Source organism: Budorcas taxicolor, chromosome 2 (assembly GCF_023091745.1).
Source record: "Budorcas taxicolor isolate Tak-1 chromosome 2, Takin1.1, whole genome shotgun sequence".
Lineage (NCBI taxonomy): Eukaryota > Metazoa > Chordata > Mammalia > Artiodactyla > Bovidae > Budorcas > Budorcas taxicolor.
The window spans coordinates 66,300,909-66,316,057 of NC_068911.1; the positions used below are offsets into that span (position 1 = coordinate 66,300,909).

Sequence of the window (15,149 nt, forward strand, 5' to 3'; positions counted from 1 at the left end):
CTGAGATCTTCAGTTGCTCCTTAAATTATCTCCCATTAACCTATCCTTTGTGGAGGAGGGAAATGGCAAGGTAGATCCCTCTTAGTACATTAAAATGTCCCTGAAATATAGATGTTAAATCATCCTTTAATCTTTCCTTCTTCCTTTTCACAGGAAGTTGATTGTAGTCTGACTTCCTGTGTCTAATTTTGTAATGTGCTGATCATTTTCAGGCCTGGTCTAGATGCCTCAAATCACTCATGAGACATCAAGGTTCATATGGAAGAATCTAATATAATTAGATTATATATATATATATATCTCATACATTTACATACATATATATATATGAAAGAATCTCTCTCTTATGTAAAAAAGAACATCCAAGTTAGAGATTATTCTCTCTTAGTTTCATTAGGATCCTTTGAAGTAATAGAAATTTCATGAGATGAAATACTGTGGACACAATATAAAATGTTTATTTTAGAAAAATGCCCAGATGCAGGTTATTTTTACTTTTCAATATCATTATCTTAATGTAAAACATGCCATGTGGTAGTGTCATTACAAACAAAAGACAAATTAATGTCTGGCAGTGAGATGAGTGATTAACACATCGATGAATTATTCTCATATTTCTCAGGGGAATTGTTTATGAAAATTAAATCTGTTACCTTCAGGCCACTATTGCCATTTTTAAATATTAAAAATAGGCTTTCAGAAGTATGTTCAATTTGAACTTCATGAATACACTTTATACCATGAGCCCACATTTGTCTTTATTGAGGCTTAAAGTGAATATTAAAATAAATTACAATTGGAATATTCTAATCAAACTATACATATTGGGCTTCCCTAGCAGCTCAAATGGTAAAATAATCTGCCTGCAACACAGGAGACCTGGGTTCAATCCCTTGGTTGGGAAGATCCCCAGAGAAAGGAATGGCTTCACAATTAAAATAAATTACAGTTGGAATATTCTAATCAAACTGTTCATATAGGAAATATGCTTTTATAACTCAAGTTTTTAAAAATCCATAGCACATTTTTTTTTTAATAACCAAATGACATACACTTCATCTTAATCAGTTGAAATCAGTAGAGGAATGAGAAAACTGATAATGCCTAGTTTTTATTCTGATTCATTGGCTTGCTTCTGTTAAATTGGTGATTGTGTAATGTTCACTGAACTGCAATAACATGAAATAACCTCTTATGGCAGTTTAAAATCTGAAAATACTCCTGATGTCTATCTGAGTCTGCTTTTCAGCACATTACAAAAGCTATCTGAAAAAAGTGGAAGCAGTCATGATCCCAGAGTTTGCACTGGGTTTAAAGTCTCTAATTGTTGTCAGTTCAGTTCAGTTCAGTCGCTCAGTCGTGTCCGACTCTTTGCGACCCCATGAACTGCAGCACGCCAGGCCTCCCTGTCCATCACCATCTCCCGGAGTTCACCCAAACTCATGTCCATCGAATCGGTGATGCCATCCAACCATCTCATCTTCTGTCGTCGCCTTCTCCTCCTGCCCTCAATCTTTTGCAGCATCAGGGTCTTTTCAGATGAGTTAGGTGTTCGCATCAGGTGGCCAAAGTATTGGAGTTTCAGCTTCAACATCAGTCCTTCCAATGAACACCCAGGACTGATCTCCTTTAGGATGGACTTGGATCTCCTCGCAGTCCAAGGGACTCTAAAGAGTCTTCTCCAACACCACAGTTCAAAAGCATCAATTCTTCAGCACTCAGCTTTCTTCACAGTCCAACTCTCACATCCATACATGACTACTGGAAAAATCATAGCCTTGACTAGATGGATCTTTGTGGACAAAGTAATGTCTCTGCTTTTGAATATGCTGTCTAGGTTGGTCATAACTTCCTTCCAAGGAGTAAGCATCTTTTAATTTCATGGCTGCAATCACCATCCTCAGTGATTTTGGAGCCCAGAAAAATAAAGTCAGCCATGTTTCCCCATCTATTTCCCATGAAGTGATGGGACCGGATGCCATGATCTTAGTTTTCTGAAGAGTTTTAAGCCAACTTTTTCACTCTCCTTTCACTTTCATCAAGAGGCTTTTTAGTTCCTCTTCATTTTCTGCCATAAGGGTGGTGTCATCCGCATATCTAAGGTTATTGATATTTCTCCCAGCAATCTTGATTCCAGCTTGTGCTTCATCCAGTCCAGCATTTCTCATGATGTACTCTGCATAGAAGTTAAATAAGCAGGGTGACAATATGCAGCCTTGACGTACTCCTTTTCCTATTTGGAATCAGTCTGTTGTTCCATGTCCAGTTCTAACTGTTGCTTCCTGACCTGCATACAGGTTTCTCAAGAGGCAGGTCAGGTGGTCTGGTATTCCCATCTCTTTTCAGAATTTTCCAGTTTATTGTGATCCACACAGTCAAAGGCTTTGGCATAGTCAATAAAGCAGAAATAGATGTTTTTCTGGAATTCTCTTGCTTTTTCGATGATCCAGTGGATGCTGGCAATTTGATCTCTGGTTCCTCTGTCTTTTCTAAACCAGCTTGACCATCTGGAAGTTCATGGTTCACGTATTTCTGAAGCCTGGCTTGGAGAATTTCGAGTATTACTTTACTAGCGTGTGAGATGAGTGCAATTGTGTGGTACTTTGTTGTCAGAGCTTCTCTAATTTCATCTCCTCTATTGTTACAGAACAATAAAAGTGTTTCTTTAAGTTGTGCAAGTAATTGATATAAAAAATTTGGGTAAAACAAAAACCAGTATGTTAATGACATATTTCCCTAATTAGCCCCCAGGTTCATTTAGGGGGAAAAATTGGAAACAAGTTCCTATGGAGGCTATTTTCGACTTTTCATTTGGAAGAACCAAAAAAAAATGTATGATCACCATACAACTATCGTTACCAATGGCTGAATACTGGAGACTGTAAGACTAGAATATTTTACTCTTATTATGTAATTTTATATAATTACATGTGTATATTAACTTGTTACATGATTGCACGCCAGGAAATATCTGCCATTTATCTTATCTTCCCAAAGCACCTATTATATAAAATTGTTATCAATACACCAGGGCTACAATCTAGTATCCATTAAGAACTTGTAAATGAAAAAAATAAGACTGTTCTATGAAAGAAATTTAATATCACCACCTAAGTTATTTGAGCAGAACTATGCAGAATCATCATAAAGACACACCTGGAAAAAGACTCAAAGAGCTTGAAGCTGCTTATGCCAGTCTCAGTATTGACCTAAAATGAAGGTACCTCTCAATAAATGGGTACTGAGCATTCTAGTTCCGTGGCAGGGCCCTCCTAATTATAGAAGATTCAAAGGGTGTCTTAGCTCTGTGCATTCAGTATTCAGTTCATCTAACCCACTTGACTTGTCTGATTCTATTCTCTGCTTCCTAATGATTTTTTTCTTCCCAGTTTAGGTATGCTACCCAAAAGAGAGCATGTTGGTCACCCACTTTGTGATCATTATATCTCATATAAACTACACAACCATCATTCTGCTTTTACCTGTCAGTTTCATGAGCTTGGCATTATGTCAGTCTCCTCTTGAGAAATAGATGTGACCTCCTTGCTGACAGATTAAGTTCCTGAGCCTGCAGAACTGAGTACCATACAAAAGCCTGTAGTACATTAGGCAGAGCTACCTTGAAGGGATCCGCTCATAGCCAGCTGGCCTTTCCCAGTTAGACACAGTCACATTTTTACATCCTTGTGTGCTGAATGAGTGTGAACCTTCCTTCTTCCTTTTGAATTTCTTTTTAAAATATGGAGAAGACCACGGAGTTCATTTAGTAGATCTGGGAGTTAGGAAAAAGTTCAGGGACTTGGCTGGTATCAATCAGAACCAGGCTTGGTAACCAGGCCGTGTGCCACTCCACTCACTCCTCTCGGCCTGGTGTGCAAAACACTTCCTCAAACTGTCGCCTGGAGAAGTTGATCGTATCTGTTGTTTCTTGCAAGAATAAGGAATGGAAGGCTGTGCTTTTTTGTTTGCATTGTGCTTTTAAATGTCTTTATGTTTCTGTAATTGCTGCATGTAAGTCAGAGAACATGTTAGAGTGTACAGAGTTTGGTAGTGTGAGTATTAATATAGTGTAGTTTAAATTTATCATACAGTGAAATGAATGTATTGCTGTGCCTTATTGTTATCTGTTTAGAGAGAGGCTACGTTAATGCTAGAGCCCTGTGTAGTGACTACTCAGTTAGAAATTACAATGTGACTCATGCCAGGAGCATAAAAAGTTAGAGCCCTGGTCAGATTTAAGAGTTTCCTGTGCAACATAAAAAGTTACTTATTCCAGTATAACTTCAGGAATTTATAGAGTTCTGTGTAGAAATCTCTAATGTTTGACTTAAAATGTATTTGAAAATTTTGAAGAGGTGATCAATCTGGTAGATGCTATAAATTTAAATATGAGCAGTACTAAATTGGCTAGTGATCTGAGGGATACTAGAATATAGATGATCCAGAAACTTACTCAAATGATAGCCTTTCCAAATTGCATGTTAACTATAGGTAATAAGAGGGGCAGGAGAGTTTAAAGGAAAGACAGAATCTGAAGTCACCTGAGTTCAGCTCCTATTCTCACCACATATTTGTTAGGTGACTTTAATCTGTCTGAGCTTCTGTTTCTTTATCTACAAAATGAAACCCGCCCTGTTGTTTTAACAACTAAGCTACCTTGTTATTGTTCAGTCACTAAGTCATGTTCAACTCTTTGCAACCCTATGTACTGCAGCCTGGCTCCTGTGCTCTCCACTATCTTCCTGAGTTTGCTGAATTCATATCCATTGAGTCAGACGTCTAACCATGTTGCTATCTAGCCATCTCATCCTCTGCCACCCTCTTCTCCTTTTGCCTTCAGTCTTTCCTACTATGAGGGTGTTTTCCAATGTGTTACCGTTTCACATCAGGTAGCCGAAGTATTGGAGCTTTAGCGACAGTCCTTCCGATGTATATTCAAGGTTGATTTCGTTTAGGATTGGCTGGTTTGATCTCTTTGCAGTCCATGGGACTCTCAAGAGTCTTCTCCAGCATCACAATTTGAAAGCATCAATTCTTCAGCGCTCAGCCTTCTTTATAGGCCGACTCTCACATATGTACACGACTACTGGAAAAATCATAGCTTTGACTAGATGGGCCTTTGTCGGCCAGGTGATGTCTCTGCTTTTTAATACTTTATGTTTATCATAGTTTTCCTTCCAAGGAGCTAGCATCTTTTAATTTCATGGCTGCAGGTACTGTCGACGGTGATTGTGGAGCCCAAGAAAATAAAGCCTGTCACTGTTTCCACTTTTCCCTCTTCTGTTTGCCATGAAGTAATGAGATTGGATGACATGATCTTAGTTTTTCTTGAATGTTGAGTTTCATGCCAGCCTTTTCACTCTTCTTTCACCCTCATCAAGACACGCATTAGTTTCTCTTCACTTTCTGCCATTAGAATGGCATCATCTGCGTACCTGAGGTTGTTGATATTTCTCCTGACAATCTTGATTCCAGCTTGTGATTCATCCAGCCCAGCATTTTGCATGATAAACTCTGCATAGAAATTAAATAAGCAGGGTGACAACATACAGCCTTGACGTACTCCTTTCCCAATTTTGAACCAGTCAGTCCATTGTTCTATGTCTGGCTCTAACTGTTGCTTCTTGACCTCCATACAGGTTTCTCAAGAGACAGGTAAGATGGTTTGGTATTCCTGTCTCTTTAAAAATTTTCCACAATTTGTTGTGATCCACACAGTCAAAGGCTTTAGTGTAGTCAGTAATGTAGAAATAGATGTTTTTTGGAACTCCCTTGCATTCTCCATGATCCATTGAATGTTGGCAATTTAATCTCTGGTTCCCTTCCTTTTCTGAACCTAGCTTGTGTATCTGAAAGTTCTCAGTTCATGCACTACTAAAGCCTAACTTCAAGGGCTGTGAGCATAGTCTTACAGGCTTGTGAAATGAGCACAGTTATATCGTAGTTTGAACACCCTTTGACATTGCCTTTCTTTGGGATCATTATGAAAACTGACCTTTTCCAGTCCTGTAGCCATTGCTGAGTTTTCCAAATTTGCTGGCACATTGAGTGCAGCACTTTAACAGCATCATCTTTTAGGATTTGAAATAGCTCAACTGGAATTCCATCACCTCCACTAGCTTTGTTCATTGTGATGCTTCCTAAGGTCCACTTTACTCTGCACTCTAGGATGTGAGGCTCTACGTGAATGATTACACCATCGTGGTTCTCCAGGTCATTAAGACCTTTCTTGTATAGTTCTTCTGTGTATTCTTGCCACCTCTTCTTAATTTCTTCTGCTTCTGTTTGGTCCTTACCGTTTCTGTCCTTTATCATGCCCATCCTTGCGTAAAATATTCCTTTGATATCTCCAAGTTTCTTGAAGTGATCTAGAGTCTTTTCTATTCTTTTTTTTCCCCTCTGTTTCTTTGCATTATTCATTTAAGAAGGCCTTCTTATCTCTCCTTGCTATTCTCTGGAACTCTGCGTTCAGTTAAGTTTATCTTTTCCTTTTCTCCTTTGCCTTTTGCTTCTCTTCTTTCTCCAGCTAATTGTTAGCCTCCTCAGACAACTGCTTTGCCTTCTTGCATTTCTTTGGGATGGTTTTGGTCACGCCTTCTGTATAGTGTTACAAACCTCCATACATAGTTCATCTGGTACTCTGTCCAGATCTAATCACTTGAATCTATTTGTCCACTCTATAACCATAAGGGATTTGATTTAGGTCATACCTGAATGGCCTAGTGGTTTTCCCTGCTTTCTTCAATTTGAGCTTGAATTTTGCAATAAAGAGCTCATGATCTGAGCCACAGTCAACTCTAGGTCTTGATTTTACTGACTGTATGGAGCTTTTCCATCTGCAAAGAATATAATCAGTCTAACCAGACCACCTAACCTGCCTCTTGACAAATCTGTATGCAGGTCAGGAAGCAACAGTTAGAACTGGACCTAGAACAACAGACTGGTTCCAAATAGGAAAAGGAGTACGTCAAGGCTGTATATTGTCACCCTGCTTATTTAACTTATATGCAGAGTACATCATGAGAAACGCTGGGGTGGAAGAAACACAAGCTGGAATCAAGATTGCTGGGAGAAATATCAATAACCTTAGATATGCAGATGACACCACCCTTATGGCAGAAAGTGAAGAGGAGCTAAAAAGCCTCTTGATGAAAGTGAGAGAGTGAAAAAGTTGGCTTAAAGCTCAACATTCAGAAAACGAAGATCATGGCATCTGGTCCCATCACTCCATGGGAAATAGATGGGGAAACAGTGGAAACAGTGTCTGACTTTATTTTCTGGGGCTCCAAAATCACTGCAGATGGTGACTGCAGCCATGAAATTAAAAGATGCTTACTCCTTGGAAGGAAAGTTATGACCAACCTAGACAGCATATTCAAAAGCAGAGACATTACTTTGCCGACTAAGGTCCGTCTAGTCAAGGCTATGGTTTTTCCTGTGGTCATGTATGGATGTGAGAGTTGGACTGTGAAGAAGGCTGAGCACCGAAGAATTGATGCGTTTGAACTGTGGTGTTGGAGAAGACTCTTGAGAGTCCCTTGGACTGCAAGGAGATCCAATCAGTCCATTCTGAAGGAGATCAGCCCTGGGATTTCTTTGGAAGGAATGATGCTAAAGCTGAAACTCCACTACTTTGGCCACCTCATGTGAAGAGCTGACTCATTGGAAAAGACTCTGATGCTGGGAGGGATTGGGGGCAGGAGGAGAAGGGGACGACAGAGGATGAGATGGCTGGATGGCATCACTGACTCGATGAACGTGAGTCTGAGTGAACTCCGGGAGTTGGTGATGGACAGGGAGGCCTGGCGTGCTGCGATTCATGGGGTCACAAAGTCAGACACGACTGAGCGACTGAACTGAACTGAATTCCATTATTGATCATCTAGTGATGTTCATTTGGAGAATCATCTCTTGGGTTGTGGGAAAAGGGAGTTTGCTATAACCAGCATGTTTTCTTGATAAATCCGTTAGCCTTTGCTCTGCTTCAGTTTGTACTCCTCTCCAAATTTGTTTTTTATTCCAGGTATCTCCTGACTTACTACTTTTGCATTCCAATCCCCTGTTATGAAAAGGACGTCTTTTGGGTGTTAGTTCTAGAAGGTGGTGGTGGTGGTGTTCTGTCACTAATCATGTCCAACTCTTTGTGACCCCATGGACGGCAGCACACCAGACTCCCTGTCTTTCATTATCTCCCGGAGTTTACTCAAACTCCTGTCCATTGAGTCAGTGATGCCATCCAACCATCTCATCCTCTGTCGCCCCCTTCTCCTCCTGCCCTCAATCTTTCCCAGCATCAGGGTCTTTTCTAATGAGTCAATTATTTGCATCAGGTGGCCAGAGTTTTGGAGCTTCAGCATCAGTCCTTGTAAGGAGTATTGTGGGTTGAATTCCTTTAGGATTGACTGGTTTGAGTGTTGCAGGTCTTTATAAAACTGGTTAACCTCACCTTCTTTGGCATTAGTGGTTGCAGAATAGACTTGGATTTCTCTGATGTTGAATGACTTGCCTTGGAAAGGAACTGAGGTCATTCTGTCATTTGTGACACTGTACTCAAGTACTGCATTTCAGACTCTGGTTGACTATGAAGGCTACTATATTTCTTCCAAGGGATTCTTGCCCACAGTAGTAGATATAATGGTCATCCGAATTAAATTCTCCCATTCCTGTACATTTTAGTTCACTGATTCCCAAGATGTTGATGTTCATCAGTGTTCATTTTTGCCATCTCTTGCTTGACCATGTCCAATTTATCTTGATTCATGAACCTAACAGGACTTGAGCATCGTTTCCACTTGGATCCAGCCACTTCATTCTTTCTGGAGCTATTTCTCTGCTCTTATCCAACATCATATTGGACACTTTCTGACCTGGAGTCATATCTTTCAGCATCATATCTTTTTTTGCCCTTTCATACTGTTCATAGGGTTCTCATGGCAAGAATACTGAAGTGGGTTGCCATTTCCTTCTCTGGTGGACCATGTTTTGTCAGAACTCTTCACTATGACCCATCTATCTTGGGTGGCACTTCATGGCATGGCTTGTGGCTTCATTGAGTTATACAAGCCCCTTCACCACGACAAAGCTGTGATCCATGAAGGGAAACTAAACTACGTCATGCCTGTAAAGCATTTACTAGGACAGCGCCGTGTAGTTGTCAGTTAATAAATGTAAGCTGACATATAATTGTTAAGTACCTTGAATATATTCCACTCTTGACTCTAATGGAGAGAAACTAGGTTACAAATGATGATTTAGGGGACACACGTATGAATAATCAGTATATCTAGAGTGAGCTGGATTTGCTTGGATCTACAAATTTTGATTGTGGAAGAACTGTTGTTTATAACTCAGTTTCAACATTTTGTGGAAACTGCAGAATTTGCTAAACCTGAATTAGTGTTTTAGATCACCCAGCAGCAAGTAAATCCAGCTACTCTACATGTCTATGAGCCTTAGGGCCATGCCAGCTAGAACAATCCTTTATGGTACTTATTGGATGGAATGTTGATTCAGCTTAGTTAACTGGAGCATTGAGCTCATGAGTCTGTGATGTCATCATGATGTTACAACGGAGATAACTGTTTGCATGAGGTCTTTCTAGTTTTCTAGAAAACATTCTTACTGTTAGCGTGTCCTGATATTCGGTAATTAGAGATTTATTCTTTTGGCTTAAGTCTTGGTCCCATACTAAAATCAGATATTCATGGAAAAGGAAGTGTAATCAGTCATCTGCACCTTAATGTAAGCAGGATTTGAGGAAGAAAGGAGGAGAGGATAGGGGTTACTCAGTTTGAGCCCAGGGGTTCAGATTACCAGGACATGGTAAGTTTAAAAACTGCAGAATGGTGATGCCTATGAAAAGACCCTGAAGCTGGGCAAGATTGAAGGCAGAACGTAAAGGGGGCGACAGAGGATGATGGTTGGATGGCATCACCAACTCGATAGACATGAGTTTGAGCAAAATCCATGAGTTGGTGATGGACAGGAAAGCCTGGCATGCTGCATTCCATGGGGTTGCAAAGAGTCGGATACAACTGAGTAACTGAACAGATGCCTAGGATGTGTCCCTAAACCATGTGGCTACAGTTTGACCTGAAACTCAAGTTGCTTAGGGCAGTGGCCTTGGGCCTTTAATGTGTGTCACTGTCACAGGTTATACTAACTCTGAACTTGGACAGATGGGGTCTTGGAAGGAAAAGAGATGAAACTTCTATTTGTTAATTACTTTCTGGGCTAGGAATAATGAAAAATGCTTATTATCTCATTTAATTCTTAATCATTCTATAATGCAAGTACTTTTAATCCACTTAAATCAGTAGCTTGAGCAAAGACTCACCACAGCCAGTAGATGAAGGGGTTAAGGTCAGCACTTCTCTCTGACCCAAGAGCCCATGTTCCTGTTTTGCTACACTTGGTGAAAATGAGAGGCTAGCTCAACACAAGTCCAGTATTGTTACTAGACAACAGCATAGTGGGGTCAGTGGTAGAAATTTCTTTATTTGAAAAACAGCAAATGCATTCCTTTCCAAGGTCACCTATTTCCCCCTTACAACACTCTTAGCCTGCATTTTCCTAGTCCTGTTCTCTGAACTGCAGATGGTATGGACAAAGGTAGACACAGAGAAGTTGTGGAATCTGCTCCTTTTCCGTCTCTCTTTCCAGGCTAGTTACCCTTATCTGAGCAGAATACAAAAATGATATTTGTGTTAAGGATGGACAGAGTCAGGTCCAAGACAGGCCAAAGATTCCCAGTCAAAATACAAAGCAAAATACTGCTGGTATTTCCAGCAAGAATGACCTGTGAGCATTTCTTTGCCTGTAAAATGTCCATTATGAAACATGTCTCAGGCTCTGTAACCAAGAACTAGGACAAAGATATGAAGCATCACACATTTTTCCTGACCTCTTAACAAATGCTGAGAATCTTCTTTCCTTTTAGCCCTATCCCATCCCTGCTCCCTCAGCTAACACACATCATATGCCTTTTGAAAGATAGGATTAGAACTGGAATTGGGGGAATTTGATAGAAAACATAATATAAAGAGAAGAGCAGGAGTTTCTAGGCATGCTTGTATGTATGAACCAAAGGCAGATTAATCTAACTCCTTATACAGAAGGGGTTCCCTTGTGCCTCAGCTGGTATAGAATCTGCCTGCAATGCAGGAGACCTGGGTTCGATTCCTGGGTTGGGAAGATCCCCTGGAGAAGGGAAAGGCTACCCACTTCAGTATTCTGACCTGGAGAATTCCATGGATTGGACAGTCCATGGGGTCACAAAGAGTTGGACACAACTGAGCAACTTTCACTTTCACTTAAACAGAAACCTGTCTTATATTACGCAGTGTACATACTCTGCAGCTAATATTTGGCACAGCAGCCCTGTATCATTTATTGAGTGCTTGTATGGATGTGAGAGTTGGACTATAAAGAAAGCTGAGTGCTGAAGAATTTATGCTTTTGAACTATGGTATAGGAGAAGACTCTTGAGAGTCCCTTGGACTGCAGGGAGATCCAACCAGTCCATCCTAAAGGAGATCAGTCCTGGGTGTTCATTGGAAGGACTGATGTTGAAGCTGAAACTCCAATACTTTGGCCACCTGATGCGAAGAGCTGACTCATTTGCAAAGACCCTGATGCTGGGAAGTATTGAGGGCAGGAGAAGAAGGGGATGACAGAGGATGAGATGGTTGGATGGAATTACCGCCTCAGTGGGCATGGGTTTGGGTAAACTCTGGGAGTTGGTGATGGACAGGGAGGCCTGGCGTGCTGCAGTTCATGGGGTTGCAAAGAGTCGGACACGACTGAGGAACTGAACTGAACTCTCTGTAGTCTCTTCCTCTTTATGTATCATCCCCAAACTGTCCAGTACCCTCTACAGTAGGTATTACTATCCGTGGACATGAAAGTGAAAGTGTTTGTTGCTCAGTTATGTCCAGCTCTTTGAAATTCCATGGACTGTAGCCTGCCAGGCTCTTCTGTCCATAGAATCCTCCAGGCAAGAATACTGGAGTGAGTAGCCATTCCCTTCTCCAGGATTATTATCCATAGTATATATTAACCAAGGCAACAAATAAATCTCCCAAGGTCAGGATTCAAACTTCAGTGTGTCTGATTTTAAATCACATTTTTTATTGTAATACACTGCCCCCCAGTAAAAAAAAGCTGCCTTCATTTGATTTTTATTCACTGAATCTTTATTTGTACAAGCTACTGCTATGCTAGGTTCAGGATTTATACTGAGATGTGTAAGACCTAGTTTTATATAAACAGCTACATGGGCACCTGTGATATGAGGTAGAAAGTGATACGTCTGGTAATTAATGAACAAATGAAGGACTCTGAGGTTCCCAGGTGGGTGACGTCACACCTAATTGCTTCAGATGGTCAAAGGCGTCCTGAAGGAGGGGGTATCTGAATGGAGCCCGAGGGCTGCATTTCCTACTGCATGTATTGTGGGCTACACTTGAGATCTAGATCTTAGTGATTATTACTTTCTCTTACCATTCCGTGTGCCTCATTGTTTGCTGTCTTACAATCTGTTGCTGTTCTTCAGAACTGAAAGGAGAAAATAACTAGAGAAACACCTTGAATACCAGAGAGAAAAAATCAACTACTCTCAGACTCCGTGGATTCCTTTCATTTTCTCGTTTGAGTGGATATAGCATAGTGTTTGGAGAAGGCAATGGCACCCCACTCCAGTACCCTTGCCTGGAAAATCCCATGGACGGAGGAGCCTGGTGGGCTTCAGTCCGTGGGGTTGCTAAGAGTCGGATATGACGGAGCGACTTCACTTTCACTTTTCACTTTCCTGCATTGGAGAAGGAAATGGCAACCCACTCCAGTGTTCTTGCCTGGAGAATCCCAGGGACGGGGGAGCCTGGTGGGCTGCCATCTGTGGGGTCATGCGGAGTCGGACACGACTGAAGAGACTTAGCAGCAGCAGCAACATAGTGTTTAAAAGCCTAACTCCTATCCACTACTTAACCTAATAGCTGTACAATTTGGGGAAGTTAAGCTTCTGTAGGCCTCAGTTCTTCCCGTTATAAAATGAAGGTAATATATGCCTCAGATAGTTTTTCTGTGGAATTAATGGGATTCTGTATATATGTAAAGTGTTTAGCTGGGTGCTTAGAGCCTAAGTACCTAATAATGAATGATAGTCATAATTAATAGATGCTCTATCCATCTAAGCAGATAGATATGGCCAAAAAAATATAAGGAAGAGTGGTAGACATTTGTCTGCAATGTCAGAACATTGATACTGGTTCTGAATTCAAGAGTTAGCAATTCTGACTTGAGAGCTCCTCAGAATTAATGCAGAAATGCAGTTGCAGTTATGGAAGGTGTAATAGTGACAAGACCTCCAGCCAGTTGAGAGGAGCTAAGAAGTTTTTCATCTAGAACCATTGTTTTTTATCTTCTTAGTGCCCTAGATAGTTGCCCAAGTTGTAATTATTCCAGTACTTCTTTCTTAGGTAGAACAGTTACTCAGGAAAGACATTGACGGCGAAGTCTTAGTAGACCTTACCTCTCAGTGACAAAAATATTCAGTTTTACTCAGCCATGAATTTTCTGGAGAACTCTACTATGAATATTTTTATGCTTTGGTTGAATTGTAGTTACTACAGCTGAAGGACTGGGATGATCTATAATAAAGTATTTCTCGATCAGAAATACTCAGGAAAAAAAGTTTCTTGGGTTACATGGGGTAACTGTTGTCTCTAAATTAGTAATTTAAACATTCATTGTTAAATAATGTGGAGGAAAAAACTACTGTCAAATTTGCCTTTAGTGTCTGTGTTTTTCAGGCCCATTGAGAAAAACATAAACTTGACTATAGGTTGTGTGTAACTAAGGGGTTGGCTGGCTTGTCTATTTTTAGTCATCACATGACAAACTAGGTCTAAGCTAAAGAGCAATGTAGGTTAGGCAAGGAAGTTCTTTCCATTGTATTTCTACTTGGAAAAAATTTTTTTGTCTCATAGTAATCAGGTAAGGGTATAAATTTGTGGAAATGAAACATCTGTAGATGTAAATGTTAACGTTTGCCTTTTTATTTACTTAGAAGTGTCTTTTAAAAAAGAAATCATTTTAAAAGATGGAACTGTAGACTCAAATTTAAAAATATTAGGGTATGTTTACAAATCAGTCGTTCAGTATTATCAATATCTGCCATGGTTTAAGGACCACTTCATGCCCTGATTAAATTAGAATCTGCAGGGGCCCCATACTCCTTATAGACTATGAGATCTGAAATAAAATTTTTGCACTTATCTAAGCAGATGGACTGAATTCATTTGAATATAGTATTTTTGATTCTTTAAAGACAATGTAACTTTAGAATCAGAATGGGTTAAACTTGATTACTATAGCATGAGGAAACAGATGGGAGGTGTTGAGGGAACCAATATGAGAAAACCTAAGTTTACAGCCCCTTGGTTTTAAAGAAATGTACTGTGTAGGTATTGCTCTTAAATGGAGCTGGGTTTGAGACTCTTGCCAAGCACTTGCCTTTCTGTATCAGCAGACAGACACCTCAGGGTCCAGCACTACATCTGGGACCTGTGTACATGAGGGACTGCTCCCAACCAGCTTGCACCGTGACCTGGCCTGAAGCTCTTTAAATGAGGAATGTTGAGATTAAGATTTAAAATAATGATTGGACCTATTTAAAATTACAGATGCACAATGAAACTACTCATGGTAGAGAGATTGAACTGACCGTTCCAGGCTGTTGGTGCAGACAAGGGTGTGCTCCTTGCTCTTCGTGAAAATAGTATGATACCTAGTTAAACTCCTTTTGTTTTTCATCAAAATACTTTTCAGCTTTTGCTCGTGTTTAATAAAATGGGGTTTTAGTTAACTAACTGTAGTCCATATGCACAAAAAATTATAGATCAGCTTTTCATAATTTACCTAGCAGGTGGTACCTTCTTTTTAAAACCTAGTGCTGTGTGTGTTGATTTTCCTTTGCTTTTAATAGGTTAAAAGAAAATCCATTTTGTAATGATGCATGACTCATTCAGTGCTCATTGTCTTCCCACTGATTTTTTTTTTTTTTTTTTTTTTTTTGCCTTGAGCCAGCAAGAAAAATCTTACATGAGAGGAGGGAGATACAGAGTTGAGGAATACAGTACTTAAATACTGTT

The 15,149-nt window shown here is 40.1% G+C and overlaps 1 protein-coding gene across 1 annotated transcript in view; it reads left to right on the forward strand.

Annotated features, from left to right (window-relative positions):
- Window positions 1-15,149, forward strand: part of CHN1 (chimerin 1) — a 208,006-nt gene that overhangs the window by 142,374 nt on the left and 50,483 nt on the right. The window lies entirely within an intron of this gene.